The sequence below is a fragment of the Pteropus medius genome, unplaced genomic scaffold (genome assembly GCF_902729225.1).
Source record: "Pteropus medius unplaced genomic scaffold, Ma_sr-lr_union100, whole genome shotgun sequence".
Taxonomy (NCBI): domain Eukaryota; kingdom Metazoa; phylum Chordata; class Mammalia; order Chiroptera; family Pteropodidae; genus Pteropus; species Pteropus medius.
In genome coordinates, this window is record NW_024349797.1 from 17563657 (window position 1) to 17574842 (window position 11186).

Here is an 11186-nt window from a genome sequence, read left to right on the forward strand (position 1 = left end):
ACCCAGTAAACGATATTTGGGTAGAATTAGTACTTCTGCTAAACAAGTTTCTAAAGAAGCTTGGAATTACAAAATCAGGTTTTCCAGATTTTTTTTTTTTAATGCGGTTAAACAGAATGATAGACTTTTAAATGACTTTAAGCGGGTTTATCGTCCATTCCTTCTCTCTTTGCTGCATTCACCAACACGCTTTCCTAGGTAAATGAAACTTCTTATGATTTTTTTTCTCTTAGTTCTCACACTCCAGATTTTCTTCCATCCAATTCTCTGACATCTTCCCCATGTGATCTGAGCCGAGCAAATCCAAATAACACAACTACCGGCATAGCTCCTGGCTATGGCCTGAACGTTTGTGTCCCCCTTAGAGTCTGTTGAAAACATATTGAAATCCCAAGGATGGTATTAGGAGGTGGGGCTTTGGCGAAGTGATTCCCTCATGAATTTAGTGCTCCCCCTTTTTAACATAAAAAAAGATACATATTCTTTACTCAACTACACAAGGAACACACCAAATTTCAAGATAATGCTATCATATCTCCCCCCAAAAACAGAAACTTTATTTTTGGTTTTTCAGAGGGTTCTAGTTCTAGGCTCTGTTGTACCATCCTCGTCTCTGCTTTAAAGATTTTAACTCTCTATCAGGGACATGTTTGGGAGGAAAATATGAAATAGGCTGAACAACAAGACAGAAGGAACCTGGGCCTGGACAGCATGGCCCCCCTGCCTGCCTCTGGACTGTTACGTGGAGAGAAATAAAACACAGCCATTGTCCTTCTGGGTTTCTTTGTTGCCACAGCTTAGACTAACAGCAGCACTCTGAAATATCTCTGCAGGCAGGGAAGGAAGCTGCGCTTACCCAGGGCACTGGTTTCCCGTTCCAGAATGTCTTTGATCAATGTGCTTCTTTCAGATTCTGATTACAACTCATCATGCAGGAGCTCACCAGTGGAGAGATGTATAAATCCACATTTCCCACCAGCTTTTCACGCTGCATGCCTTTGCCAGAGCCAGGGCCACCTAGAAAAGAAGCCGAGTATCAGACATGCATCCCATAGTCACCACGGTGGCCAAACCTCAGCGCTTCATTCACCAAGCATATGTTGAGCCCTCACGATTTACTGGGAGCTGTGTTAGGAGATGTGGGTACAGTGGAGAGGGGGATACTGTCCTTGCCCCACGAGCTTGAGCTTATTGTCCATGGTGGGGGGCGGAAGCGGGGAGGGGTAGGCGTTACAGACAAATGACAAGCAGTTACTACAGCTGGTCTAGTGGGGAGGGGTTCGGGCTGCTACAGAGGGCAGGGAAGGGGCAGGGGAGGGGTGCAGAACTCCTGGTTGATAGCGATGCAAGTCAGAAGCAAGTTTCCTGGGGAACCGAATCTGCTTAAGTGCAAAGCACTAACCCCAATGCCTCATACGGAATGAGTACTCAACAAACGCCAGCTGTTAACTTTTAAAACAAATTTAAAATCACAAACTCACAGAACACTTAGAAGTAGAGTATAATAACACTTTCTGGGACATTTGAGAATAAGGAGTCCCAGAGAGCTCGTTTGTCCCTTTCACAGTGTCAGGACACGGTGAGAAGTCAGCGGTCTGCAACCCAGAGAGGGCCTTCCCCAGAACCTGCCCCCACTGATGCTCTGATTTGGACTTCCAACCTCCAGAAACTGTGAGAAATAAATTTATTTTATTAATGCCAGTCTGAGGCATCTTGTTACAACAGCCCGCACAGACTGAGACACTCTCTGTGTACATCTAGAACCTGGGAGCGCTTTGTCATCCTGTATGTGTTAGCGTGCTCGGGCTGCCGCAGCAAAATACCACAGACAGGGGGCTTTAAACAACGGAAATTTATTTTCTCACAGTTCAGGAGGCCGGAAGTCCAGGATCTGGGGGGCGGCAGGGTTGGTTTCTTCCGAGGCCTCTCTTCTTGGCTTCCAGGGGGGTCACCTTCTCCCTGTGTTTTCACATGGCCTTTCCTCTGTACATTCTTCCTCTCGTGTCTCTTTCTGTGTGTCCAGATTTCCCCTTCTTATGATGGCACCAATCATATTGGATTAAGACCCACTCACATTCACGAGTTTTACCTTAACCACCTCTTTAAAAGCTCTGTCTCCAAATACCTTCTGAAGTACTAGGGTTAAGATTTGACACAGGAATTTGCAAAGACATAATCCAGCTCATAGCACCATACAATGCTTCTATCATCAGTGGGGCCACAGGACGCATGCAGCTGACCCCTGGCATGCCATCCCAGTCTCAACATTGGTGGAAGCCACTTCCCTGGTTTGCTCACTCCCAGTTAGGACCTTCCCTCTTCCGTAATAGTTCAAAGGGCAAAAAAAAAAAAGGCTGTTAAGTGTGAATTCCCGAGATCTCTTTAACCTCAAGATTCAGCTCTTCCCAGATCTTGGACCATCTCTCTCCATCTCATACCAGCTTCTAGACTGGTTTTTCTAACAGAGGCATTGGATTATTTGGATTAAATTGGATTATTTTCCTACTTGCAATCTTCAATTGCACCTCCTGCAAACTCTTCCGTGTGGCATTCAGTGTCCCTGGACCCAGCTGCTACATAGGATTCCGGCCTCATGACCTGCTTCCCTGATCTTGCTCTCTATCTTTTGGCGACACGGACCTACTCGTGCTGCTCTGAAAACACTGCTTTCCAGAGACGGGACCGCTGGGTCCCTATGTTTTCACTTGTTAAGGTATTTGCTGGAGAGCCTTCTTGCCCTTGTCCCTGTCTGCAGAGCTCCTTGTCCTTGAAAACTTCCCGCGGATACCACCTCACCACGCAGCCTTACTGATTGCCCTCCCTGAAGAGAGTCAGTGCTCCCTCCTTGGTCCTTCCACAGCAACTTCACCCCTGATTGTAGCACTGACCACACCGTGTTGACTCTTCTCTCTGCCTCCCCACTTCTCCCACCTCCCCGGCCCACCTCCCCACTAAGCAGAGCGCCTCAAGGGCACGAACGGTGGTGTTTGTGTCTTACTCATCTCTATATCTCAGAGTCCACCCATAGCAAAAGTAAAAAGAAAGAGACTGAAGAAGGAGGGATGGAGAGAGGACAAAACCCAAGTCTTCGTGTGATTCCCTGTGACTTAAACACACATTCATTCATCATACCACAAGTATGAAGATCCCCTCCTCTGTTTAAAGTTTAGCTAAAACACCTCCTTCGCGCAGTTTCAAGGCAAGTTATATAGTACCCTAACTACACAGAAGACAGTGGCCGGTGCTTTAGTGTAAGCCACACAATCATAATTTCGTCCTGGTACGGCACACACTTTCATAAGTGAGAATTCGCTTCCCACCTCTGAAAATTCCGATCCCACCTCTGAAAGTGTAGTTCTATGGGACTGCCGGTCACAGACCCTATCCCTCACCTCAGAGCTGGACATTGGACCAGTGAAGGCTGCAGCAATCACTGTTTACCTTTCTCCTGGCCACATGACCCCAGCCTGGCCAATCAGAAACCTTCCCTAGGATTTTCTGTCCAGAATTAGTGAAGACGAATCTCTTTACCTCATTGGTTTGGATGTTGTAAGCATGGTCCTGGCACCACGTCCCCCAAGTGTAAGCTGCTGGCACCATGTTCCCCAAGTGTAGAGAGAGCTCATTCCAGTAGAAGCGAGTGATGTCAATTAACAGAAAAAGCAGAGATGAGGGCTGGAGGCAGGGAGGAGAGGAGGAAGAACAAGAGAGAGAGCCACTGAAACATCACATTTATCTAAGTCCGATTCAAGGTGTCCTTAAAGCTTCTTGTCTCCATTATTTTTTAAGCTATTTAAAGTATATCTCTGTTCTTGCAAGTAAAATGATTATAAATAATAGTAAGCTTGAATTTCCATTCATTCTTGGCAAGTTGCTATAGACTGTGGTCGTGGGACAGTATATCTGGTGGGAAAGAAGTCAGGCTCTGTGGTCAGATAATCTAGGTTGGAATCCAGCTCCATTTCATGCTAGATCACCTTACTAACTTCAGTTCCCTCTTTTATAAGGTGGGGAGAATAATAGTCCCCATGACATGGTATTCAGAGAATTCAATGAAACAATGTACACTTAAAGTGATTAGCACATGACAAGCATTCCATAAGTCGTCATTATTAATGATATGTAGCAAGAATAGCTGAAATCAATTAAATAAGAGTAGCGACAAGTACTTGAACACCTCTGAAGGATAGGGGTTCTCTACCCTTACGACCCTGAGCTGGACGCTCAGGGCAATTGAGAAGTAGCACATGGTATATGCCCTGAAGATGCTGACAGTCCCGTAGGGAAAAAAGACTTTCAAAATGTATGAGATGTCACGAGGTCGGCCAAGATTATTTGCCAAAGAAGAATTATACACAGGAATTTAAAAGAAGAAAAGTTTGCTTCAGAATCACTGAGAGACATTGCCTCGATTTCAAAGAGCAGGTGGAATTTGCAGACGTGAAGAGTCTGGACTTGAATTTCCAGTGACAGGCAAAGGGTGTTACAAAATTAAGGAGCTGGACGTTAGGGTAGGGTCCCGCAAATCCAAACCATCATGAGATACCATTTCATACACATCAGAATAACTCTCCCCAAAGAGTTATCCTAATGTAGGGTAGGAGAAAGAAAAGGAAAATAATAAGCGTTGGCAAGGATGTGGAGACGTTGGAAGCTTGTGCGCTGCTGGTGGAAATGTAAAATGGTGCAGCCGCTGTTTGGAAACCAGTGTGGCGCTTCCTTAAAAAGTTAAATGTAGGGTGACCACACGATCCAGCAGTTCCCTGTTTCGGGATATACCTAAAAGAAATGACAGCAAGACTCAAACAGACACTTCCACGTCAACTTTCTCAGCAGCATTATTCGCAGTAGCCAAAAGACGGGAACAGCCCAATGTCCATGGACAGATAAACGGATGAACAAAATGTGGTACATATATAAATGGAATATTATTTAGCCTTGAAAGAGAAGGAAATTCTGGTATGTACTACAATATGGATGAACCTCATAAACATTATGCTGAGTGAAATAAGCCACTCACGCAAAAGAAAAAAATGTTGTATGATTCCACTTACATGGGGCATCTGGACAGGCAAATTCATAGAGACTGAACGTAGAATTGAGGGTACCTGGGTCTGGGGTGGGAAGAGAGAAATGGGGAGTCATTATTTCATGGGTATACTTTCTGTTTGAGATGATGATGAAGTTCTGGAGAGGACTGTACGCTTAAAAATGGTTACCTTTAAAAAGGGTAAATTTTATGTTATGTATATTTTACCACAATTAAAAAAAAAAAAGTAATAATAAGGAGCTGGAAAGCACCAGGCGTCTGTGGGGAGACAGGTGGACGAGTTTGGCCTTAGCAGAAGGTTCGTGAAGGGCTGGATGCCACCACCTGTGTGAAGAGAGCTGCTGGGCAGACTGAGGGAGGTCATCTAAGAAAGAACCTGTAACCACAACGGTGATTACCAGTAGTCATGGGAGAAGGAACGCTTTTTTTTAGCTAGAGACCCTGGTGAGCAGACTGAGTGTACATCAGAAGCAACCATCTCAATGACTTCTGCAGAGAAGCCTTGTGTGGTGAGGAGCGGGAGGTAAGGATGAGACCTGAGTGTGGAGGAATTCACTGGAAAGTCACAAAGCTGGTTTGGAAGAGTAGATTGCATCTCCTCTCCTGGCCACCCATTGTCAAGGCTCAGTGCTTCCTTGGGCTCCACGCTTCAGCTGCCTTATTCCACTGCGTCTGCAGAAAACCCCGGCTGTTATAACTATCATTATCCCATTGTACAGAAGAGGTATTTGAAATCTAGAGATGACTTTTTAGTGTCCCCAAGTTTAGACAGCCAATAAGTGGGATCATTGAGTTTCATCTTCTTAGGGACCATTCCTGCCTGCTTTAAAGCCACATGAGCCTGAACTGGTGCTGCCAGCGAGGCTGCGGTCCAGTGGCTTGTTGCAGTCAAGCCATTTTCTTAGGCGATTGTTCATTACAGCTTGTCTGTATCTATCAATTTTGGGGGATGGCAATGAACAAAAACGCAAGCTAGCAACCTGAATTGACCAAGGGACTTTGTTGGAAGGATACCGTTGAATCTCGCATTATAGCCCTGTTCTCTGAAAGGGAGAGCTGAAAAACCTAGGGGGGCGCCAGGAAGCAGGACGCGTGTAAGAATCTCAGCCTCAGAAGCTCATGCTCCATCTGCTCATTCGACCATTTCTACAACTCAACGCCCACAAGTCCAAGCTCAAAATTCCAAGCGCCAGAAAGAATCTGATTGGCCCAGCTTAGGTCCCTTAGACCACACGAAAGATAGATGGCCGTTGAGAGTCTCCCATTATAGATGAATGTCTTAGTTTCCTGTGTCTGCTGTAAAAAATATTACCATAAGCCTAGTGGCTTCTAACCATGGAAATGGATTCTTTTACAGTTCTAGAGGTCAGAAGTCTGAACTCAGTTTCATTGGGCTAAAGTCGAGGTGTTGGCAGGGCCAGTTCCTTCGGGAGCCTCGGAGCGGGAATCCATTCCTTGCCTTTTCTCACTTCTAGTGGCTGCCTGTATTCTTCGGCTCATGGCCTCTTCCTACATCTTCGAAGCACACCGTTCTGCTTCCAACATTTCATCACTCCTTCTGTAGTCAACTCTCTCTCTGCACCCTCTTCCCCCTCCCGGACACTGGTAAGCACCGTTAGTGTTTACTTGGCGAATCTAGGACAATCTCTCCATCTCAGGATCCTTAACTTAATCTCATCTGCAAAGTCCCTTTTGCCACATAAAGTAACCTTTATAGGTTCCAGGGATTAGGACACAGATATCTTTGGGGGCCATTATCCAGCCTCCCACAGTGGGGTAGGAAGTTTTCACCTAAGGACAAGTGGACGAAAAATCCCAAAGATATCTGAGGATACCCGGTTCTGTGACAGCAATTGATCACATCCAGTGACTGCTGTGCCCCAAGCGTCATGCTAAATACCCTGCATTAATTCGTTTAATCTTTAGTGCCGCTTTAAGACTGGTGGTTGACGTTATCTCAATTTTGTAAATAAAAATAAAGACTCAATAGAAAAAGGGACACAGATTATCAGTGTAAGATCCAATAAACAAGGGACACAGCCACTTACGAGTTAGAGTGGACTTGGGATTTAAGCCCATGACTGACTTCCAGGCCTGCGTCATCAGGCTTTTCATCACGAGGGAGGTGATGCTTCCCAACAGCCAGGCTGCCTGTTGCCTGTTTCCAAGTCCCCTGACTGGACGAGGCCTGACGGATGCTGGGAGGTGGTCGAGGCAGATTCTGACTCCGGCAGATTCGCCTTCAGCACTCTGTGGCGGTTTCTCGTCTCTGACCACCTTTCCTCCATACTTCATACAGCTTCCCGGTAAATTCTGTCCTGCTCCCAGATTTCCCTTCCCCAAATAAAAATACATGCTCCAGACCCATCGCCCTTAGGAAAAGTGACCATTTAATTTCTTGTCCGAACCTGGGCAATAGTGAAATGAGACACTATTAAAAATAACATCGGTACAACACACATAAACTGGGCAAGCCAGATGTAGAGACATTCTGCAGCTCATCTCCTTGCGGCTCCATTTGCAGACAGCTTATTGAAAGTAAAGAGTTAAGTACGACATCGTAAGGTGGTACTAGAGAGTCATGACTTATGATCCCTCTCAGGGGTCATAGTATTCTGAAAGAGATTGCTAGCATCACAATGATTTAACTCCAAAAGGAAAAATCGTAGTATGGAGAGAGCCTGGGGCAAGGTGTGTGTTGGAGGTGGGCGACTAGAAGAAGGAAATAGGAATATTTCAGGCTTTCTAGAGTCCCCATAGAAAACTCCGCGTCAGGGGAGACCACCTAGGCCTGTCCCTAAGGTTAGTCGTAGGCCTTCCCACTTTTGCTGTAGGTTGTCTGATGGCCTTAGCTGCGAGTTGTCATGGATCTCAGCAGCAGACCAGAAGGAAGGGGCAGAAAATAGGAACGAGAAGTAGTCAGGGTTGGGGAGACCGCCGCCCTTGCAAGCCGGAATCAGCAAGGTTCCCAGGATCCAAAAGAGATGGGTGGGTCTGGGCTTGGTCCCAGAACACTCGGTCTGTTGGGTAGGGCCCGGTAGCAGATGAGGGTCTCAGAAAGCATCATGACTTGACATAATTTTTCAGATGGTGACAAGAGTCTAACTGATAAGTGAAGATATTTGGATAATAGTTTTGGGCTCTAAGGAATGAGCTAGAAAAGGCTGAGCAAAGTATTCAAGCTTCAGCCTAACCAGCAGGGTTCAGGGCTGTTCTTGAATCTTCGCCCGGGGAGCTAGGGGACAACTAAGAACTTGGGTAGAAGCCCAGAATCATAGTTTTGGGAAACGAAGCTGGAGTATGGAGGAAAATATCAAACTGGTGACCAAAAACAGCCATCAAGCTTAGAGCATCACCAGTTACAGCCGTGCTGGCAGGTCCCTCAACATCCCCCTGTCACAGTGCTGGTGGCTTCCCCAGTGCCCAATCTGGCACTTGTAGAGAAGGAAAAACAATTTTCTTTTTACCTTTCTGAGTTCCTGGCTGTTATCCCTGTAATAAAAAAAAAACAAGAGAAAAACAAACAGTTTATTAACACATGCAGCACATATCACGTGGGAGAGCCCTAAACCAAAAGTAACTCAAAACGGTGGCTTAGCATTCCAGCTACATCACATTTTCAACAAGGAACAATAAATTTATAGAGCAATGACAGGACACGGCGAAGCAGTTTTAGGTTTCTGAGGCAGGCTAACTTGGAAGGTGGGAAAGTAAACATCTTTGAGGAAATTCACAGGGCAAGGTTTGTTTGCAGATTCCTCTGTGCTAACTCTGGGCTGATAAGAATGTCTTCCTTCCTCTTGGTACAGGGAGGGTACCTTTCACATGGGAATTTTATCTCCCACTTTCAGGAAGAAAATGGAAGGGCACAGTGTTTTTCTTGTGTCTGCTGTTTTCTTAAGTGCCTTTAATTCAAAATAATGAATATGCCAAAGTGGCATATTTTGAGGTGACATAGTCTAGTTTCCTTCACAGTGTAGGTAGGATATCCTGAGGGCGGCATCGTCATGTTAATTATGTTTCTAATCCTCACAGTCTAGCAAAAATGCTCTGAGCATGACATCACTTACGAAACTCCTGAATTAAATCCATTGTAGAACTAGACTGAGATCCATGAAGCACCAAACGCAGAGACGTCCAATTCAAAGTATTTACAGTAGATGGAGCTATGTATTTCACTGCGATCTCCTCTATTTCATATATCATGCGAAATTATTAACATTTTGGCAGTTATTATACTTTTTGCTTAAACATGTTAAAAGCCATGGGACTCACTTGCCCCGTTTATGCTTATTACTTCTAAGTTGCTAGAAAATGATATTAGGAAGTTTCCCTGAAGATGATGACACTGTCTGTGGTTAAAATCAATTAGTACAAATAATAGACATTATTAAAACTCAGAGGTAAACCCTAATTTGGTGATGGTGACGTGTCAATGTAGGTTCACCAGTTGTAACAAATGTCAACAAATATTGATAATGGGGAAGGCTATGCTTGTGTGGGGCCCGAGGGTGGGGGGATGTGCAGGAAACCTCAGTACGTTCCTCTTCAGTTTTGCTGTGGGTATAAAACTGCTCCAAAAAAAATAAAAGTCTTAAGGAAAAAGAACCAGAGATACAATGACATCGTCGAGATCCCAATCCATGAATTAATTCTGCCCCTTCGTGTCAAACCTCAGTTGTTGGAACATTGCCGTCCACGGCCAGAGAGAACTGTAGTGTCAAAATGCTTCCGTCTTTCTAGAACATTCAAGGCTGTCAGGACATTTCAAGGGGTATGACACTGGCACCAGAAAAGTCTGCAAATGAGGGATATTGGGTAGGAGGGGGTTGAATTCTAAAAAAAATAATAATTGGAGCCTTAAGACTGTTATTTAAGAGGAAAAGAAATGCAGATGGTGGGCTAATACTATGGACATTTGTCGTTGGGTTATTTCTTGGGTGTTTTCACAGGCAGCAGCTCATTTCGATCCTCACAGTGAGGCTGTTGGCTGTTGTTATTTCCGGCTCACGTGCGTGGGAACCTAGGCGTGGGAAAGTGGAGACTTACCTGAGGTAAGTCTGGGATCCACCTCTGGCACGCAGGTGGCAGGGGGAGTGTTCCTGTCTGGCTTTCTTCCCGATGGCAGGAGAGGACCTCAGACCAGAGCCCTGGCAGCCTCTCCTTCCACGTGGGTCTCCGTGAGCCCTGTCTGGGGAGCAGCCATGAAGCCCAGGGCCCCGGTCGTGTTCTCTTGGTGGGGGTGTGGGGGTGGGGGCTCTTCGGCGGGCAGGCCGATGTGACAGTAAAGGTCTGGTGGCCCCAGGGTTCTTATTCTAGTCTGCGGGGCACCATGTGAATGCATTCATTTTTTTCACCTTTAACCTTCTCGTGGGCGGTACAAGGCCGCCTGCCTCCTGGGATGTTGGGAGCGTTTTATGGTCACGTGATGGGTCTCTCTAGTCTAGCATCTGGGAGAATGTCACAGAAGTGGTTGCTACGCTCCACAAACACTGCTTTCCTCTCTGGCTACTCATGAGCTCCTTCAGGGGACAGACTTCATCTTATTCCTCTGTCACCAACACCTAGCCCCAGGCACCCAGTAGGTCTTCCATATAAGTGTTCGATGCACATCCAGCCCAGCCTGACAGCCAGGACTTAGGCAAGTGTCACCGCAGCTACTTGTTGCCTGTCCCACCTACATCCCTCCCCATTGGTAGTTCAGCCAAAGGACACATTTCCTGACCCCCGAGCAGCTGTGGTCAGCGATGGAGCTTCGGTGACGAGATGCAAGCTGATGTGCTGTGTGGTTCTCGAGAAGTCTTTAAGGCAGGGCAGCCTATTCTTGCCTCTTTCCTGCAGCACAGCGCATGGGAGTGTGGTTTGGGTGGACAGATACCATTCTGGACCCCGAGGACAAGGACGGCCATCTAGGGACGATGCAGCTAGAATGGCACCGGGAGCCGCGGGAAGGACGGGGAAGCTGCCAACTCCACCCCAGATAGATAGATGGCTTCTCTCTTGAGAGACAAAACTAAAACTTTTATTGTGTTGAAGCCATTGCTTTTGTGAGTTTTCTGTCAGAGGCAGCTAGCTGAAACTAATCCTAAATGTTACAACAACTCCTGGAAAGAACATCACCCATCTTCACATTTGA